The 21,227-nt window shown below is 40.0% G+C and overlaps 2 long non-coding RNA genes across 11 annotated transcripts in view; one reads left to right on the top strand and one right to left on the bottom strand.

Moving 5' to 3' along the window:
* LOC107054119 overlaps nt 1-21,227 on the top strand; it is a 154,971-nt gene that overhangs the window by 109,884 nt on the left and 23,860 nt on the right. For 6 of the 10 annotated variants that reach the window (XR_005862168.2, XR_006930995.1, XR_005862164.2 and 3 more), the window contains 6 exons: nt 853-1,014; nt 7,188-7,304; nt 7,887-8,065; nt 8,805-8,927; nt 9,769-9,861; nt 10,943-13,048. This is a non-coding gene — a long non-coding RNA (uncharacterized LOC107054119). Of the gene's footprint in view, nt 1-852; nt 1,015-7,187; nt 7,305-7,886; nt 8,222-8,804; nt 8,928-9,768; nt 9,862-10,942; nt 13,049-15,976; nt 21,189-21,227 lie in introns of those variants that run through there. The other 4 variants (XR_005862169.2, XR_005862171.2, XR_005862173.2 and 1 more) reach the window with 4 other exon arrangements.
* LOC107054117 overlaps nt 12,785-21,227 on the bottom strand; it is a 102,129-nt gene continuing 93,686 nt past the window's right edge. The window contains exons 8-10 of the long non-coding RNA XR_006930994.1: nt 20,182-20,260; nt 15,627-19,214; nt 12,785-15,045 (exon numbers count right to left, since the gene is read on the bottom strand). This is a non-coding gene — a long non-coding RNA (uncharacterized LOC107054117). The remainder of the gene's footprint in view (nt 15,046-15,626; nt 19,215-20,181; nt 20,261-21,227) is intronic.

Below are 21,227 nucleotides of genomic sequence, written 5' to 3'. Positions count from 1 at the left end.
ATGTACAAGTGGTCTAGTTGGTCTGTGCTCTCTTTATACCAAATAAAAAAATCTACTTAAGGATATTTAAGGTATAATCCATGTCATCTTAAAGTAGGTGCCTGCTTTTTGGACAGATGAATAGTACCCATGAAATCCCCTGAATACATTAGCCAGATTTCTGTTGACTGTAATGGGAATCCAAAAGTCTTGTTCTGATGGAGACAGCTGTATTTTCTAAACATCTAAAGTGGAGCAAGATCAGTTTACCCTTCCTAGTAATTATGTTCTGCTTTACTGCTCTTTTTTAAAAAAACTCAGCCTAAAGTTCACCAAAGCATCATCATAAATCATAGTGGCTCCAATTCTTAAGTGAGTTGGTGGAGGAGGCTGAATTTCAGGAGCTGCAATGGCAGTAAGTCCTTGTGTGGATTTCCAGTGACCATCAGGGTAGTGCAAATGATGTAGTCTTCTCCAGAAATGAGAAATGAATTGAGACTTTGGTCGGCGATAGCCTTCATATATCCAGTCCAGTGTTTTTAGATTGCGTTGCTGGAGTTGTGACTCTTGCCATCAGCAGTTCAGCTGGAAATGGTATCGTCACTGCCAGCTGTAGGAAGAAGGGGTCTTGAAGTATCAACAGCCAGCACCACAGGTGGTCTTTTCTTCACTATGCTTTCTATCTTTATACCTCTGCTCAAGGCTGGCTAATTGCCACTGAGTGTAGCATTAGAGAATACTGGTTCTGCTGGATGAGTGGCACTTGTAGTAACATACTGCTTGTTTAAGTTTTTAAGCTTCTGATTGGACTTTTGCTCAGTTTTTGCTTTGTTGCTTTTTTCAGGTTCTCAGTGCGCTGTTATCCTCTTTTAGGTGCTGCTGCTGCAGTATCCCTTGCGTACTACACTGAAAGAAATTGCCTGGACGTGCACCTGGAATGTGCTCAAATGATACCGTGCAACTTGGAAATGCCCAGAGGCCTTTATGGTGAGTTTTGTTGAACAAAGCACAGAAGTTCGATTGCTGCATGTCAAGGTGAGCCTTTTCTCATAAGTCACTGTATTTCTGATTCGTGTCTGAAGGGCAGTTAAAAGTAGGCACCCCCAATTCCCTGGCACACAGTAATTTCTGGGTATGCACACTTTGTTTGACGTTGGCTCTCCACTGTCCTTCCTGGATACCCACTTTTAAACTTAAAATACCTTATGTGCTCTGTATTTTTCCATGAAGTGCCAGTTCTCACCAGCTGTGGTTTTCCAAATACAGAGACGCACTATAAAGCAGCCAACTGTCTTGTAAAAAGATACGAGTTCTCTGCCAAGGAGAATGTAGCATATGATTCGAGTGCAAATATAACACAATTTCAGAGAAGGAAGAGAGAAGAAATTCAAAATGTATATAAATATGACATATAAAAATATTTTGATATTTCAGAAGTTCAGATTTCCTTTTTTTTTTTTTCAAACAATGTCTTATGCTGCTATATATAAATTATACTGAACGTCTGATGTTTTTTAGCAGATAGTAATTATTCATTTCATTTGTGGGCATAAAGTAGCACATGAACCATGTAATTCAGTAAATGCTTTGTTTCCAATGATGGTGTGCATTACACTGTGATACACTTGGAGTAATTCCAGAAAGTCTTCTAAAGGTGAATCCTAGCAGCAGGCTGGGTAGCACAGGCAGGCCAAGTGATGGTGACAATGATGCTATAGTGGCGACTGGAGCCTGGGTTTAACACCATGTGTGTGTTTCGTGCTCTGCACTTTTCTTGAGGTTGTGTAAGGCCAAACTGAAGTGTCACTTTTGAACCACCGCTTGCGTTGCCTAAGGGAGGTGTCTGGCATGCTTGGTTGCACAAGGCACGCTTTCATATTGAGGTGCTGACACATCTTAAATAGGAGTAGAGTTTGATCTCTCTCTTCCTCATTAGTAGCCCTTTACACAGCACCGTTAGGCAATTCTCCCATTGCCTCAGAATGCAATTAACTGTTGATACTGCCTGTTTTACGGATAATGAAAATACTCAGGCTGTGTTTCAAGAAATGATCACTTTTAACCAGTCTGTTATTTTGAGTGATCGTGTGAGCAAAACACACGACCTCAAATAAATTCAGTTTTGTCATGCAAAATTCTTAAGTGAACAGCTCAAGAGTTTGCACTTGGTTAGGATTCATATCAGAAACAATTATTGGAGGAATAGTTCTCTCTGTCACCCCAAGCAGCCTGGCAGGCTGGGGATTGTTAAAGGAGGACATGCTGTAAGGGCTATCTGATTGTATCAAATTGTCCATTGGTAATTGTCTGGTGTGTACATGTGTAAATAAACCACCTATCAATTAGTGTACACCCAGACCCTGCAGCTTCCATTTCTTCTTCATCAACAGAATCACCAGACATTAATAGCAATAATTATTTTTCCAAATGGTAATTTACTTTCGAGGTGTTTAATTTTCTAACTTAATCTACCTCTAACCAACCATTATAAAACATTTCTGTTTTATAAGGAAAAAAAAAAAAAACAACAGAGCTACAGAAATAATATTTGGGAATGGAACTGGAACCATCTGCTTTTACTGAAAACAGTCTTAGGAAATAATTATGCTATTTTAAATTCATTTTCTAAATATCAGGGTTATAAAGAACACAGTCTAGAAGTCGCTGACATTAAACACACTTTTGTGATGCAGCCTAGCTAAAAAAACAATATTCTTCTTTAAAACAAGCAAACAGGTCAATGATGAAGGAGCTTGGTCACAGAGAAATCAGCTTTACCTTGTGCTGTAAAGATTACTTAGGCAGCAGCATGCCTACTTCTCAGAAGCCAGATAATGGACAAAATGAAGTGAGGAATATCATGAATCTCAATTTGCTATAAATGCAAAATATTCAACATACTTAGTCTTTTTTGTTTTGTTTTGTTTTTCAGTAAAAAAGTACACATATTTTGATCACTTTGCTGAAACCTCAAAACATAGAAGTACAGCAACAACGAGACGTGAAAGCTACAGCAAATGCCTGCTGGAAAGAGTCTTTGTTGCTGGGGCAACCGCAAGAGCTTTCACTATTTTTTTTCACTGACTAACATTTGCAGTACTTCCCACCTAGTGTAGGAGATGGTTTTACATAAACATATATTTAATGCTTAAAAAATGCCAACTTTGAAGCTATACCAACTGATATTGTTTGTAGAGGAACTAGTGTGTCAGGAAAGTAGCTGCCTGCTCATCATCAGATTGCTGTGCCAAATCTGTTGACTTCAGCAAGACAAGACTTAACCTTTTATTCTGGTTGAAGCTAATGAAACTGAGGTGCAGTGCATTCCTTTTCCATCTTCCACGTATTTTTCTGTGTATGGTATAATTATGAGTTTCATTGTAATAACCTTTGCACTTCAATATTTTATTTAGCTGAAAGCAACCTGGGAGATTTTACATCTGCAGAACACATTTCACCCTGAAAAAAAAAATAAAATGAAAGCATTTTGAACATAAGGTGGCCAGAGGCAAATGCCAGAATGTCTGGTTTGTAGGTGATAAATAAGGAGAATTATGTATTCTTTTTGATAAAGGAAGACTGATAGGTAAATCAATGTTAAAAAAATCCTGGTTAAGCCAATATAGAATTAATTGACAATTTAATGGCTAACGATTCAATAAATATTTGCTTGTCAAATCAAACAAAGATTACTCTTCATCACGTAGAAAAGATGGGTAGATTTTTCCTGAAATTCACTTTTCTATTCAAGGCTTTCTAGTAAGCAGATTTTGATAACCAAGGAAAGCAGAGCAGTGCAGTTTGTGAATGCCTTGTGAGAACAGCAGCACCAAGGAGGCATTTCAGGTTCTTACTGCAGAGACAAGTTCAATAGCCTGGTCGACTTTTCTGGGACCCGACCAATACAAACCCAGCCTCCCATCAGAACTTAATTTGATGCAAATGAATGAAAAATCAGTAGGTTTCCGCATATAAGTGAATAAGGAAACGTAAATAGCAGCTGTTGGTTCCTTTTGTAAGGGCTCAAAAATAAATAGACATGGATGCCAGGTATGCTTCTCACTCCTCTTGTAACTGACGCAGTATTTCCATGGTGAGGCATCACTGGGAGAGCGGTGCAGTGCTGCTGTCCTCTGCAGGGCTCCTCTGCTCTCCTTGCTAGCGAAAATGACCGCACACACAGATTCTGCATTTCTGGGGAACAGAACTGAGTAAAAGAGAATGTGGTGTCAAGGGCAGTGAAGGAGAAGGAAGTCCTGGGAGCAGAGTAAGTGAGAAAGAAGCAGGTTGATCCCCCTTCGCTCCTGGCAGTATCCAAGTGCTTACAGCAACCTGATCCAGCACCAAGGGCTGGCTATGTATGCAGGGAGCTCAGACTCAAATTACTCATCTAATCCTACGGTCATAATGAGCTCATCCACCACCCCGAGCCCTTGAGGAAGGCAGGTACCCCCTGTGCTCAGCCTGCCCAGCGGTACGGCTGCTGCCCTCACGGCGGGTGCTTCGTTACACTGACAAATGGCCTTAGAGACTTAGTTAAGCAAGAGCATGAATGATAACAGAGCTAATGTATGCTTTCCAACTCAGCACGCAGTATTTTGTCTGCTTTTAGTAGCGTAGCCAAAGTGTAAAATTGGACGCAGGATTTTAAAAACTTCCCAATAAAGAGAAAACATTGTTTGAAGCTATGGAAGCTGCAAATCGGCTGGCAGAGCAACTAATGCAGTTTGCTTCCCCGGTATTGCCCTGAGGTGTCCTTAGAGATTCATATATAAAAGGCAAGTACATAACCCACCCTAAAAAACCGCAGTGGTGCTAAAGAAACCTTTGGCAAGTTTCCCTGGCCTGCAGAGGACAATTACATGTGGAACAGAAGCACAGATACAAACCAGGCCTGATTGGACGCCCAACATTTTCTCAGGCAAAAGCCTTGAGATCTGTCCATCCTAATAAGCGTATCTATGACATCTTGATGTGGAGTCTGACTTTAAGAGCCTGACGTGGGCTCATTTTAGCCAAGAAAAAAAAAATCTAAAGGGAAGGAAGTACTTTTCCCAGTTACACGAGGACCACAGGACCATACTTCCATGCTGGTACAGCTGGGTATGTAGTGAGCCACAGGGGCCGGCTCCAGGTGGAAAGGTGCCTACAGCTATGGCCAGCTTGGAAGCACTGCATTTACCCATCTTTTGAATGGAATTATGGGATTTGTACTATTAGATCTTCCTGTTGCTCTGTTCAGACCGAATGGTCTTTGGACCAATACCTGAGCTAGTCACAAAGGTTTAACAGCAGTGTCTTGTGCTAGAAGAATTACAGTGTTTTTTGAATTATTCTTGGAAATACATGAGTTCCAATAAAAGCTTTAAAGCAGCTTGATTTAAGGCAAAGAGAAAGTCCAGAATGGACTTTGCTGAGGAGTTTAAAAGAAAAGATTGTGGAGGAGAGAGAAAAGAGATCCAACAATTAGTGAACTCAGGATGTGGAGGAATGAAATTCAAGTATTATTTATGCAGACAGAGTTTTGACACATATTCAGGGAAGAAAATATAATTATACATTACAGAAATTACTGGATAAGAAAATGAGCAATTTGATACAGTTGTACTGTGTAAAAATTGAGGTGCAATATTTGTAGTTAAACATTTTATATAAATGAAAGCTGTGTGTGTATTTCTGTGCAAATGATGAAGGTGACCCTGATTTAAGTCATTCAAAAGGAGTGCATTTAAATATGTAAATCAGAGAAGAACTAACTTGAGTGAGGGTTATCAAAGTGTCTGTTATCTCTGAACTTGAACATATGCTCATTATGGTAATTCTGTAGGCTCCTCCGATCAGCTGCTGGCACATTGCAGTATTTTGCGTTGCTGTAAATTTGACTTCTGATTTCATCCCCATTTTCCTTTTGTGAGTGTGCGTGTTTCTCTATGACTCGATGCCAAACAACATGCCATTTGAAGGGAAAAATCTTACAATATTCCTTTAGTAGAATTTAGAGGTTGTATTTTGTTGAGTTGGGAGCTGCCCAGAAGAATACAAGGCCAGAACTTTGCCACTCGGTAAATTCCTAAGTGCATTTAATGTACCATAAACCAACTTCATTTAAATTTTCCTTAAAAGTGCATGTCTTTAAAACCATTAAGGTCAGAGAGCCAATTTTTCTTTCTTTCTTTCTTTCTCTCTCTCTTTTTTTTAATACATCAGTGCCTTAACGTTGTTGTTATCTACATATAGTGAAGACCTGTCCATCACTATTTTAGGAGGTGGTATTTGTCAAAAAAGAAAGCGCTGTGATTTCACTGCTGGAAGCGAATCCCCCCCAGTTCCAGGTTGTAAAAGGAACTTTGCTGCAGGTTTCTTCCTCTTAGTATACAGAAATAGTAGGATGAAGTTTGACCACTACAGTACAAATCTCATTAGGACTTTGTTTGTTAAGGTGAAGAAAGCAATGTGGTGAAGATTTATGTTTTCATTTCATACATAATCCACAAACCATTTTCCTGTTAGTTTAAGCACCTGCATCTCCATCTTTTGTGCTCCACAGGAGCTCTTTCATTAAGATGTATGTTCATAAAATTATGAAAGTGCCATTACTGCCCTTTTATTCATTTGGTGTCCAAGAAGGGAACTGAAAAGGCAGTTAGCTGGAAAGCATGCTTTGACTATAGATAGTGTTAACATCAGAATCTCTGCAGATTGTTAGTCCCATTGTTTGCTAAGGTCTGCTCCCTTGAGTTTTGTTTGTCAGAACACTGTGGGATAAATGCATACTTGATGAGCAGACAGAATGTTTTCATTCATTGCTCGCTTCCATTCCTCATGACATTCAGCCTGGGCTGATGCAGCAGAGTATTCCCATACCTCCTTATCTCCAAGATGACTTAGAGCCCCTGTCTGTACCCTGTTCAGAAAAGAGCAGGTCACTTAGAATTAAATAACGTTGGAAGCATTATGACATTTTTTTTTAAGAATAAAAAGCACATAAGGCCCTAACATTGTAGAAAAATCCCCAAATTCATTACGTTCCACAGAGTAGACAGCTAAATCATTGCTTTGTTTTACATGTCCACACTGTGTTCCTGTGTGACTCCTCCTGCAGTGATGTGAGCATGGGACATCATGGGAAGAAGCCTGAAATAATCTTGCAAAAAATATCAAAATATTTCACCTGAGAATAAATTTTCTATTTTTTTACTCTTTTTCAGATGACACTATTTTGAATTATTGGGGAAAAAAAAAAAGATTTAAAATATTTGCTCTTTGAATGAAATGAGTAACTCCTAGAATGACTTCAGGTGTGTAAGAATCCATCACTTCCCTAGGTAAGTTGTTCTGCCAGTTATCCATCATATACTTCATTTAATTTGAATTTGTCTAGCATCAATTTATAGACATTGCATGAATTTACACTTTTCACTGCCTTCTGTGCCAACCATAACAATGTACGTTGGTCTCTGAAAACTATAAAAGAGGAGTTTACAAAATCAGCCAGGCTAATCTGATTATTTACAAGTAGCTCTCAATATTAGAGATAAAAGCAAGGGTCACTGGGCGTTGCTGTGAAGCTTGCCTTCATAACATGAACTCACAGTACAACCTTGTTACCAACCCACATGCAAATGAAATTAAGCAAATAAGTTGAAACATAGAACCATAGAATATGTTGAGCGGGAGGGGATCCACAAAGGTCATCTCCAAACAAAAATGTTATCTGTGATATTCTGTTCTTGTGCTTTTCAACTCGAGCTGACAGTGTGCCTTTAATACGGCATTGAGTTTTTTGGTCGACTAACAGTCAGTCGTCATTCTTTGACCAAGATTGCACTCTAATCTTGGATGCTATATGAATATAAAGAGAGCTAATGAAGATTTGTGGAAAATGGCTTGGCATTTTTCCATTACAGCTAATAGGATTACAGAGGTGATGAATTGCCCACTGGAGGTTTTGATATCTCTGAATAAAGAAGACAGCCTGCAAGCAATACTTGCAGCCCGGGCATTGCTATATACCGTGTTCTGGGCTCCACAGTATAAAGAGGATGTGAAGATGCTTGACAGCATCCGGAGGAGGGCAACAAAGCTGGTAAAAGGGCTGGAGGGAATGTCCTGAAGGCAACAGGAGGAGGTAGCACAGATTTCTTATCCTAGAAACTGCAGGCTTGTTGAGCTGATCAAACTACAGTTCGGTATCTCATCTCCTGCCACCTGTTCAAGTGCTTGCTCTCAAATTCAGAAATGTGTAAGGAAATGTTATTTCAGTCTGTAATGATAGAAGGTTAAGTTGTATTATGTTATTGTCTGTGTTTAATTGCACGCAGTGTCTTGTCCTTGTTACCATAAAGCGGTCAACCAGGAAACTAAACTGAGTCTAAAACTCAAGTGGAAGTGTTCAGAAGTAGGCATTCTTTAATTCTGGATGTGTGGGGCATACTGTCCTCCTATCACGCATACTTTGAACAAAAAGGTCTTCACTTTATATACATTCCGAGGTCTTCCCGGAGGTACATACATATTCCTAGAAAGACTGGTGGAACCTCCTGTATCCATTCAATACAAAGGCACAGACCCTTCCTATTATCTAAACAAACTACAAGATTATCCACTAAGGGCCTTAACAAGCTGAACTTGTATCACCCTGGCTTATGCAGCATGCTATGCTTAACTAATTTACAAAACAATGTGGCCTCATGGCCAACCGTTTAATATTTTCTTGTGGAAAAAAAAAATCATATATTTTGAATAATTTCTCCTAATTATGTTTAGGTTAGACTTCAGGTGTTTATCTCCTAACTCTAACTTATAAATTACTTCCCCCCTCACAGAAAGCACAAAAATCTCATGAAAGCAAAGAGAATTGTACCTCCAAGAAACTCCTTAACAGCCACCACCACCAGAAGATAATGTCTGATGAGCTTTTCTCAACCAAGAATTTTCCTCCACCATCTGTGAGTAGACTTTATTTTCCTGTCTTTTTACTCTGATGCACTGGAGTTAAGAGAGGACATTTAGAAACATTTTCTTGTAGTTTATCAGGTAGTTTTCGTGTGTAAAAGATTTTGTCTGCCTGGCACAAATCACTGTCCCTTGGAGTCCAACTAATAAGTGGTACCAATCTGTAAGTAACCTAACCTCCAGAAATAAATCAGTCTGGGTTTATCACAAACATGTCAACCTTAACCCTGTTGAAGTACTGACTCATAAAGGGAGATTTCAGAAGAGAACTCTATCACCAAGTATTGCAGTGTTAATCGGTCCTTTTGACAAGGATAGGATCCAAAAACAAGAGCTGCATCTCAGTCAGCTTAATGGGATACTTTGAAGGCATACATAGTCAATTTTCACTACCAGGAAGTACCAGAACAGAAAAGCAGAAGTAACATAAACATCATTGATTTTTATCCCTTTCGGAGCAGCCTTTCTCAATATTTTTAATGAAACATTATATGATTGCAGTGTAAAGTGTAACAGAATGGCATAGTTTTATACTTTCTTAATTGGATGCTAATATCCATGTCAGTATTTGCATGAAAAATGGTGTAGTAAGCCAAAATATCAAGGTTTTTAAAGCTCATAATCATTCTTCTGCTGATACCATCTGTCAGCTTAATCTTCACCTCCCAGAATTCAAGGAAGAGGGTGCCTTCAGGGAAGGGAAAAGGAAAAAATTGCTTTCACAAAAGTGCAGTAAATTGAGCTTAGACCACACAGTTGAAATCCCATTTGATGAGACAGGACTTATTAGTTATTAATTGTCAAAGTTGGAAAATAATTAAGAATTACTGTCAGGGCACTGCCACTCATCCTCCCAGAAGAGGCTGCCAGGCTCCCCCAGGAAGGCGCTGAAAACAGAGCACAGGTTCGGCTAGCACGGCGGTCTGGGTAAGAAGCTGTCTTGAGAGCATCCTTCAGCCAACATTTCTGCATGAGTGAGAGTCTGTGCAGCCTGAGAGTCTGAGTGGGGGCATTGCATATGCTGCATGCTTGATTCTACTGGAGCTTATTATTTTTACATGCGCCGCCTCGAAGGATAACACATCCTTCAACCATCAAATACACACTAAAAAGCAAGCAAAAAAGACAAGGGGCAGAGCTGGAGAGCAGATCACCTGCTGCACTTCACTCTGAAATTAGAACAAATCTGCAAAGCAAGCAGATATCTTCTCCAGGGTGATCTCAAATCTCTGCAATACCGCAGGGGCTACAGGCCAGTCCTGCCTTAAGGGAAGGAAAAGGGTGCAGTTTGAAACGTCTCCAGCTGTTAGCAAATCCTTTGAAATGCGCGTGCTTTACTAGATATTGCCCTAAAGAAATTCAAAACCTGTTGTTCTCTCAAAATGTCGCTATTGTTTGAATTCCAAAGACAAACAAATGCATCGGGTCTGTAATGTCTGTGTTTGCACAGCAGCTGTGCCTTCGAGCTTCCACTGAGCTGCTTGGCCTCTGCAAACAGGGAGCTGGAAGTAATCCCTGCCCATGAGACAGCACGGGGCAGAGCTGCCTATGTCTCCATTGACAAGTACCGTATTGCAATCGGAGATCTGCAGAACAAAACAGGTGGTGCTGAGGTCTATATCCTGCATGTTTGGGGTTAACTCTGCATTAGATCTGTAGACAAAGACTCCTCGGTGAGCGGAGCATGTTTTGGCATCTCAGGGTGCATCCTTCAGAGGACTCTCTGGCTCAAACCAGAGGTGTGCTTTGCACAGAAGGAACATTCTGCAAGCAAGTCCATGCACAGGAACTGAGGAGATTAGTAAGAATTGCTTCAAAGGTGCCCACCTAATCCAAATTAAATAAATACACCTTATTTCCTTTTTTCCCTTTGCTTTAAACAAGTATGAGCCCTGAAAAAGAAATTACAGAGCATTTATGAAAAGTCATTGCAAACAAACAAAGAAGCCAAACTTTTTTTAATGTTGAAAAGCTTCATGTTTTTCCTTTTTTCTTTCCCCTTCTCCAGGGAAAAGCTTTAGGTTTCAGTAGGGAAAGCCTTCATAATGCTTTGAATAGCCAATCAGGGGAAGAGGAGGAAATAACCTGATCTTCTGATAGCTGTCCTACTGCCCTGCTAACTGTCTGCTGCTGATGCTTCCTTGCTTGGAAATACAGGCCACAAACAATTATAAAAAAATGAATAAGCTTTTAAGAGGCATATAGCCCTGGGCATGTGCATAGAGGGTGGCATTATATACATATGCATACATACATCTATTTATTTCTGTAAACAACACTGCACTTTTTTCTTTCTGCTGCCCCCCCCCCCCCCCCCCCACCTCTCTGTTTATTTATCTGAATTATTTGCTTTGTGTACGCTTATCTGCAGTCCCAGAGCACATTTAAGTGTTCTACTGAGCGAGTTCCTCAGAATGAGAGTCTTCAAATGTGCATTCTGATAATGGTAAAAGGAAAAGGTCTTTCATATCTGTTCCTGGCTTTCAGAATGTTTTTAAAAATGGGATCCCTATTTTGCTTTTGTTTATTCTTTTTTCTCCTCTTCATTCAATAAACAATGACTAGATTAAGAGGAGGGAATGTTTCATGTATTCCCTTGTAAACAGTTTTAAAGCTTAAGCAGTTTATTCTACTTCTATTTATTAACACAAGACAGAGTTTGAAGTACACACAGACACAACACTTGTATTCATTTAGCAGTGACAGGTTAACTAGACTTTCTAAACAAAGAACATTAAACACTGTTCGATCAGTGTCATCCCCCAGTTCTCTGTCTGGACCATTATCCTGGATTCTGAATTAAACTCCTATGTCAAATAACAGTTTGTCAGTCATTCTGATGTGAAAAAGAATCCATAATTTCTCCCTCAAAGGGAAGTTCTGCCCTGTGCAGTGGATCCACTTCAGTCTGATGCGAGTCCGTTGAAGCCTCCAACAACACATAAGGCCCAGCACTGCCCCTTGCAAAGACGTTTTTCATTGCTAGACTGCCTATCACCTCCCTTCCGGAGAAGTTAATTGTGGTTATACCAAAGGCCAAATTAATTTCATCAGCAGCTTACAAATCAAAGTTGGGTCAATAAGGGCTATCATACCACTTCAAATAATAGAATCCCTTATAAGGTGAAGAATTATTTGCCCTCTCTTTAAAGTATTTCTCTTGGGAAATGAAACAGAGAAGGGCAAAGAGTGGCAAATCCATCTATTTCGCACATTCTCAATGTCCTCTCACGTCCATAAGCCCTAAAGCTAGAGTTTCTTGGCTTTTTCTGTTGTTTAAAAGGTGATTTGAAACTTCTGCTGAGAACACGCTGCTCCTAGTTTTATGTGTCACTGACATATTTCTCTAGAAGACCTTCTAGCCTGGACTTAAACTCAGGACCTGGCAAGTGATTTAGCACTTATTTATTGAAACGTGCGTGTGCCTTAAAACCATCCGACAGCTCCAGCGCAAACATCTGTCTTTTCAAAAGATAACACCCTGTCAGAATGCCCCGGAGCAGAATCTCTTCCTTTGGTTTGAAGTTGAAGCAGTTACAGCTACTGTAGTTAGACAGCACGTATTTTTTGAAAGATGACAGCTGGGTTGCCAGACATTAATGCTGTACTACACAATGTTTGTATGTTACAGCAGAAATGTAATAAGCAATTATTCTTACATTATCATAGATAGGGCTGCCAAATCCCTGTCTGAGAGGTAAGATGAAGGACCTGTGGTCTGTACCTCTTCTGATGATGTTAGGGGGTTTCTATTAAGTGTAACTGAAATCTGTTTTCACTCCTTCTATGAGGAATTGTCATCTCAAACATCTGTCATAGAAAAAAAAAAAAGATACCAACAAGTAAATTCTCTGCGTCAGAATTATCCCCTGCGTGAGGAAAGCAGACAAGCCAGTTACTGTAACTGCTGCTGATAAGAACTTAACTTCCTCATCAGTAGATTTTGTATGTAGAGTAAAATCATATTTACTTAATCTTCAGCATTGGAAGTCTCCAGCAAATTCCCCTGTATTTCACATATGTCATTTTTACACAGCACTACTAAGAAAATGACTGCAGTTCAAAGAAGCTAAGGGATCCCTGGGTAGTACTTATTGAGATCTGTATTTGTCTTGAGACACAAAAGAACACAAGTCAGGGAGAAGGATGAGCAAACACACTGAATAACTTCCTCACTGAGAAAAAAAAAATAGAGCAATGTCTTGGAAAAGAGATGCCTGAAGTTGCTATGGCAGAGGTGTGTGCAATCATAAAATGAAGGTTTTAATAGAGAAAAATTGTTCATCATTTCTTATGCTGTAAGAAACAGGGGACAAAAATGGACTGACAGATTCAAATCAGGAGAAATTCTCCAACATCCAATTAAACTCTAGGTAAACTCATTAGTTAGACAGCTAGTCAAATTTATGGCTATGAGCCAGGAATGCTTCTGAAGTAAAAAGGCCAGCAGCTGATCTGGTGGGAGAAAAAAAGAATCCATCATGGACTTTGAAGATATAATCTCTGCCTCGGTCTCCAAGTCCCATTCTTACATTTTTCCCCAGGATATGCTATTTGTCACTACTGGAGAGTGGCTAATGGTGTTGACCAGCCCTGATGTGGCTCTTTTCATGCTCTAAATTACAAGTCTAGAAGCTCAAGTGATTCCATTGCCAGGAACCCACGGAAGTCAGTCAAGCTCTGAGGAACTACTATATCATTTTAACAAACTGCTGAAGGAAAGGAAAAAGCTTAGAGGAAAAAAAGAAAAAGAAAAGCAAAGAAAAACAAAAGTTTTTAGAAGTTTTTTTTATTAACTCAAAGTATTGAGCATTAGAAATTCCATTTGAAGTACTTGGATACTTTTAAAATACTTGTACTTTCAATGAAGCGGCATTCAGCAGTGACTGTCTTGCCTTCCGATACAGCTTAGCTCAGAGGGACAGGACACGTGGCTCTGACAGACCAACACAGGGCATTTGTTTCAGCCAAATAACTTCTCCAAAAGCATGTATTTTTGAAATCTTAATCTCACAGCTCTGGTTCCTTAGCTTTCAGCAAATCAAGTAGTAACTCAGATGGACAGGAAATAAAAATAGTTGCTCAGGTCAAAACAGACACAATGAAATAAATTCACTGTCAAGTCATGTTAAGAAAAATTCATGCATTTCTCCATCCACGTGGGAATGGTGCAGCACAAAGTTGTTTCTTGCAAGAATTAAGGTCTTAAGCAAAACAGCAATTAAGCAAAAACATTACTTAAACTATCAGCTGAACAAAAGGTTGCTGTGGTCACCTGAAATCACTCCTATGAAGCATTAGTGTGTATATATCAGGTACATTTGTAGAAGTCACTAAATATTGTTTCTGATGTTAAGCAGGATCTGCTTCCCATCTCGTTATAAGACCAAAACAGCAGGAGATTCTGTTCCACGTCTCTTTCTCCAAGCTCAGAGGGAGAGAGGATCGCGAGAGGCCATCCAGCTTGAGGCTCAGAGCAGAGGTTCCTGAGACCTCCGTGCCAGGACACCACTTGTCAAGTAGGGCTTTGGTCTTATTCTTTCCCTGGGTCAACCACTGTTAGACCAAATGTTGCATCACATGTACGGGTGTACCTGTAATGAATCCGTACTGTAATTCCACCTACAGTACTGTTAGCTAAATAACATGAACATCTTATATGGGTGAAATGCTACCTGTCACATAGATGAATGTTTTCTGAGGTGTGTGTTTTCTGGTAAGAAAAACTGACTAGCAGGATATCTGAATTCAAGCATCTATTCATAAATGCATTGTATAACTGTAGCAGGTATTAACAAGACAGCAAAAGGCTGCAGTATGATATAAGCTTCTCTAACAATTTCACCTCTCACATTTCACACCTTTTCGTTAGGTAAGCAAGTACTATATGTTCCTCTGTACTCTAAATAGTTCTCTAGTTCCTTTCTTAGATGAACTGAGAATAAATAATTTACCTGTTTTTAAGCAAACGCCGTTCCTTTGCTGCCTGAGATTCTCAGTTTCAGATGTGGTGGGTAAAAAACCAATCCCCTCCTTCCAGCCTCCTGTAGGGCCCTCCAGGGAATCCCTGTCGCATTTCATCTTACAGCAACTTCCTGGTTCTCAGGGTGCCTTCCGAATAGCAACGGTTCTATTTTATTTGCTCCCTCTCTTACACATGTGCAATTTAAAAAACGTAATTGAAACTATAGCTTTTCACCTTGCCGTGTCTTTGTGGTTTGAACAGGCAAACATCTAGAGAGAAAATTTCTGCTTATCAGCTACAGAAATGCACGCCAAAGCCTGGAGAAATCAGTGAACTTTGTAGGAGTTCACTTGCTGCTGAGCAGGTGTTCATGGCTCATCACAGGAACAGAGGTTTGGGCTAGGATTAGCTTTTTACCTCTCCAATCGAAGCAGCTTTTGCTGCAGTTCACACCTCTGGCCCTACCAGTCAGATAGGTTACTGTGAATTAGACTGGCCAAATACAACAGTGAGGCATCAAACAAAGGTGCATCTCTCCTGCCCAGGTTTTTCTATCCACACACACTGGTGATGCTGGAGGAGCTCTGCCCTGCCAGGCTGGATCCAGTGGCTGTAAGGAGAGCCTCTTTCTACAGTGTAACAATCAGAAAGATCAGCGTGATGGAATGGTGATACAGGAGGTTTAATGACAAAGAGAGTAGCGTGATAGGAAAGGAAAAACACTCACCCATCTCTGATGATCCAGGCTCACTGGGAAAACACCACAAGGGAGGCATCTCCAACCAGAGATCCTTCCCCAGTGGCAGTCAGCCCTTAAATGAGGTCTAAGAGAGGTGCAGCCAGGCTCCACCCCTTCTGGTCGCACAGCTGAATTGCCTTCACCTGTGCTCCCAGGGCTGACCAGGTCCTTTCCCCAGGTGCTCAATCAGTGGTTCAGGCCATGACTCAACAGTTCTCAACATGGTATCTGTAGGGCACTGAGACTTTCTCTCACTTTTACATAACTGGGCATGCAGTTTTTTTAAGTAGAAGCTTGCTTTGAGGAAAGAAAAAAAAAGTTATTATTTTTTTTCACAGAGTCACAGAATGGCCTGAGTTGGAAGGGACCCAGTAGAGTGGGATCTTGGCCAAAAATTCCTTCAGCAGCTTAAAGTTCGCTCTTCTGAAGTTCAGGGTCCTGACCCCACTGTTTGCCAGGCCCGCATTCCTCGAGATCATGAACTCGGCCACAGCATGGTCACTGCAGCCCAGGCTGCCTCCCACCTTAACACCTGTAATGATCATCTCTGCATTGGTGAGCAGCAGGTCCAGCAACACTTCACTGCTGGTTGGTCTGTCCAATACCTGAACCAGAAAGTTATCATCAATGGATTCCAGGAGCCTCCTGGACCTCTTGGAACTCGCTGTGTGGTCTCTCCATCAGATATCTGGATGGTTGAAGTCCCTCACCAGGACGAGAGTCTGTGAGCACAATGTCTCCTGCATCTGAAGCAAGAAGGCCTTGTCAACAGTCTCCCCTTGATCAGGTGGCCTGTAGTATATATATCCCTATCACCAGCTGGCCTTTATGAGTCCTATCCCTAGTTTTAACCCACAGGCTCTCAACCTGTTCCTGACTGTTTCTCAGAGGGAGCTCCTCACAGTCTATCCACTCTTTGACATAGAGGACAACTCCCCCACCCTTCCTACCTTGCCTATCCCTTCTAAAGAGCCGAGGCCCCTCAGTGGTGGTATTCCAGTTATGAGAGTCATCCCAGACTCCCACAATAGCAACAAGGTCATAACTTTCCAAGTGGACCTGGTTTCCAACTCATCCTACTTATTTCCTAGGCTGTATGCATTTGTATAAAGTGAGATGCTGGTTCTTTGCAGAGGCAAGACTCTGCACATAAACGTCAGTGTTGAATGACACCAACCAGTAGGTAAGTTGGGGTCAATCCTCTAAACACGTGTTTGTGCATGGCAAATGTTCACTATTGATTGGGGTTGTTGTGTGGGAGGTTATTGGTTCCAGAAGGAAAAACAATGAATCACAATAAAACGGCAGCCAGGAAATAGGTAATTCAGGAGTGGAAATGCTCTCCAGTCCCATCTCTGACTACTGCACTCTCTCTGTGCTTCTGTCCAGGCTGCGTTGTTTTTTAATGTTTCCAGTGAAACACATTTGACTGTTTCCCGTGGGAAAATACAGCACAGCAACCATACAGCACGCAATTGCTGTCAAATCATTTTCTTTCATTTTCCTTTGATTTCATCAGTCCTACTTACCCACCCCTTAATAGTTCTTTTCTGTGTACTTCAGCCGTAAGAATTTCCCATGCAAACGCATCCTTCAAATGTCTTCTGGCTGCTCTCCCTGCTGCAGGTTTTGGCCAAGTTATATCTAAGTGATTTTGCATTTCTTTTTTGTATGTTAGTGCTTCAAATTCAATGGTTAGGATTTTTGTGGCCTATTTTATGCTGGTCTTTGCTACTCCTCTGGGGCTCCTTCTTTTTAAGGGATAATTTCTTATTATAGTCAGTCTGTGATCTGCAAGTGGAGGTCCAGGCACAAGAACAATTTGCAATTACTTCTTGACAGTCAGAATTGCAATAATAGCGGTGTTACTGGTTTTTAAAGAAGCCTTTTTTTTCTCTCTCTCTCTAGTGGCTATCTGCAATTTCAGCTACAGTTCCTCAGGTGTAAGTTGTGTTGTTTTTTTTTCCCAGTGAATTCTACCATCAGGAAATTGGAGAGCTCTTTGAGTAAATAACCTTCCTTTAAATCTCTTTGTCCTTGCACTTGGATCATTTATTTGCTACAGATAAAATCACAGACATGAAAAACCTACAATATTTCAATCTTTTAATTGGAAACTAGGTTAATGTAACACAGGTGGGATATTCTTTCTGTTTCAGCTTTGGGTAGGGCTAGAGGGGGCCATGGTGACCAAATGATACTGCTATGTATCACCAGGCTTATTTTATTAATAACAATGAGGCTGTTAGCTCACTTTCTCTGTCTAGCTGTGCATTTCTAGAAGCCTTAGGAAGTTTTACCTTTTCAAGAGGGCTGTGGATATCTGCTGCAGTTAATATTTACTTGAACAAATGGAAAAAAAGTAATTTTTAAATGAAAATATTTTTTTGTTTTGGTTTCTTTTTCGTTTGAGACAACTCCTTGTTCTCTGATTAAAAAAATACAAGAAATCAGGTTTTCTAGCAAGCAGGAGATCCAAGGGCGAGCTTTTGGTATTATGTAACCATTAAAAGAAGGCTTCTAGAGTCTAAACTACAGTAATAAGTAGTATTTCTTTTACTTTGCAACCAGCTCTACTAAGTAATAGACTATTGTGATAACATACCCTATAAATGTCTTTATGTAAACACAACTGACTAGATGTATTTTCTGTCTGAGTACCTGGATTGGCTTATAGGCTGAAATATTGTTATACTGCTTTCAGAAAGCCTAAGTATGATTGCTTTGCACCAGAAGTGATGGTATGTAGATTAATGAGCAGAATGTGTGCAGTCCATGAGAGTACTGGAGGTGACACAGACACCTGAGAGAGAGCACAGTGAGGATATTCAGATTGGAAATATTCCAATTAGAACATCAAAAAATACATAATGTTTTTGCTAATAAGTAAAACTTGGTCATACCCGGTGACTCCATAATGAAGATTAAATCATGGAGATTAAAAGTCAGTTGGAGATGCATGACAAGGTATATAATCAGTAGGAAATACATGTAGTAAAATGAATAAGGAATGGATTAAACAGATATAATAGGGTGAATTATGACCCAGGCTCTGACCTTGTGGCATGCTGCTTGTGGCTCTGACCTTGTGGCATGCTGCTGTCACTGTGCAGTGATACATTTGTCGTGTACTGTTCTGCCTGAGTAGAAGGGCCTGCATGCCAAACTTTGTCCTGGAACACGTCTGTGCTCAGAGGTAGGTGAATCTCACATTTGATCTTCTGCACTGAAGTTTTACTGCAGGGAATGGAGCCAAGCCCATATTCCTAGGTCAGTTCAGGCTTCATTAGGTGACCTTTCTGCCTTTGCAATCACCTGTATCTTGTGGGACAGCAGGCATTAGTTTAAATAATCTAAAACCAAAATAGCATGACATCTGAACAACTGTCAAGGTAGGTAAACGTACAAGGTTTATCAAGTTATCTTGATGGAAGGTCCCGGAGCTGCTTAAGGTGTGTTTGAAACTCATGAAAAAACTGTTTGTCTTCTTTTCCATCTACTGCTAGTTTGAATATCAGGTCATGTCCAAGTCAAAGTGTATTTGTTCATGATCAGAGCTGGATGTGACGCTGGGCCCTGAAGGATGAGACAGAAATGAGGGATTAGGACTAAACTGGCACATCTTCTAGTTGTCAGGGAGTGAAAGGCAAACAGCAATTCCCAGGTTGGGACAAGGGTAATTTCTCACTCAAATCCATCACAAAGGACAATTCTCTATGCTTGTGTAGCAATTAATATTAGCCTCTACGCCTAGTTGGGCTTCAGACCATTACTAAACTGTGTCCAAATTTCAGGTTATTTTCCTTAATCACTCACTGCATTCTTTAATAGAACGGCTTGTCAAGTGGCACGGTTAGAATTTTGGGGTGATTAAATATATATGGCTAAATTCCCAACATTTCTCAATCCCACTGTTCCAAGAGGTAGAGGAAAAGCACCTTTAACAAACACATTTTCAAGGAAATTATAATTTTTTGTGTTATGAGTAATGCAATATTAAACACATACCTCCGCTCTGGAATTTTGTCTGCATCTTTGATGTCAGTGATCAAATATTCATTCCCTTGATTATTCAAATAATTAGACATTTTATCAGTTTCTTTCAAAAGCTCAGAAGTAAAAGGCAAATTCCTTGAAGGGGTGTTCAATATTTAGTTTACTGTCAGCAGAAGAGTCATTAGGCAGGAGGATGGTGTGACAGGGAAAAAAAGTGTTTGTTGCAGAGGGCCTCAGACTTTCAAAGTGAATGCTTTGAAATTTTACTGTGTTGGGGGAAGTTCTTGCTCAAAAACTGCAGGTCAGATCCTCACCTGAGGATGCTTATCATACTTCCAGCAGCTTTAATGGAAGGACAGCCAAGCCAAGATGGGGAGCACTGGTTGTGAATGAGGGATCTAGTCAAGCACCCCTTCCGCTTTGGTTTAACTGGTGTTTAAAGACCGTATTGTGAGGAAATTCTGCATTTTGCCCTTATGCAGGAGAGGCAACAAACATACATAAAAATAGACTTACAGGTCATGTATAATTAAAACTGGATACATACATTTCCCAATTCCTTTATGAACAACAGATGCTGACACTGGTGAAATCCCATCGTCTTTAAGGTTATAATTTAGCAGTGGCTGAAAAAGAAATGTAACATATTTAGATCTTTATTATACTTAATTGCTTCAAGCTTTCTGACTATTGTGTGTATGTCACAGAGGATTAGAATGAAATCAATTCAAATCTCATGCATAATGTGCAAGAATTTTTTTGTTTGTTACAATTCCTACCATTTCGTATTAATTATAATCAAGAGAGGATGTAGGCTGCCGTTGTCTTGTTAATGATAAATACAAATATAGCAACAGTATTTTCATTTTATTTATTTATTTTGCTCTGGGTCTACCTTGTGTAAATCATATCTGTAAAGAACAATGGGAGCTTGTCAGTGTCTGTGCACTGCAGAAAAGAGTGCATTTAGAAAGTAAGTATGCACATTATTTTTATTGCGCGATAAAGTAGAAAAATGCCTTACATCACTTTCTGCTATGGATTTTTGTTATGGCTTCGTGCTCTGTGTCTCAGATGTTTATGTAAGCATGAAGAAATATATTCTTTAAAAAGAGACATAAGCAGTTTGACTGAAACAATATTTTCCTGGTTACGTCGTGTCAAGGATTATCTAGAAAAACGACTTCAGCACAAACCCTAAAATAAAATACTGTAATACCTATACGTGAGGTATTAATACCTATACCTTCTTTTGGGACAGTGCATATTCATTATAGCTAAAACACTGGCGGTAAAGTAGTGACAAATGGGACAAACATGTAGCAGTAAATATGCATACATGGTATTTTTCAATTCAATTCAATTCAAAGGCCTTAAAGGCTTAGAATCTCATCTTACCTTCTTCTGTATACAATTTTCCTACTCACCACAGGTTGCCCTAACACTGGTGAGGGGTGTTCAGAGATAGGAACGGCAGGTCCTAAACTACTAAACTGCAGTGCTGACAGATACAAAGAATTAAAGACATGATGGCTTTTATTCTTTCTTGTTAACGTAAGTTTGTAAGGTACCTTTACAAATAGCAAAATAGTC

This window comes from Gallus gallus, chromosome 9 (assembly GCF_016699485.2).
Source record: "Gallus gallus isolate bGalGal1 chromosome 9, bGalGal1.mat.broiler.GRCg7b, whole genome shotgun sequence".
NCBI lineage: Eukaryota > Metazoa > Chordata > Aves > Galliformes > Phasianidae > Gallus > Gallus gallus.
This window is presented reverse-complemented; position numbering and strand designations above follow the sequence as displayed.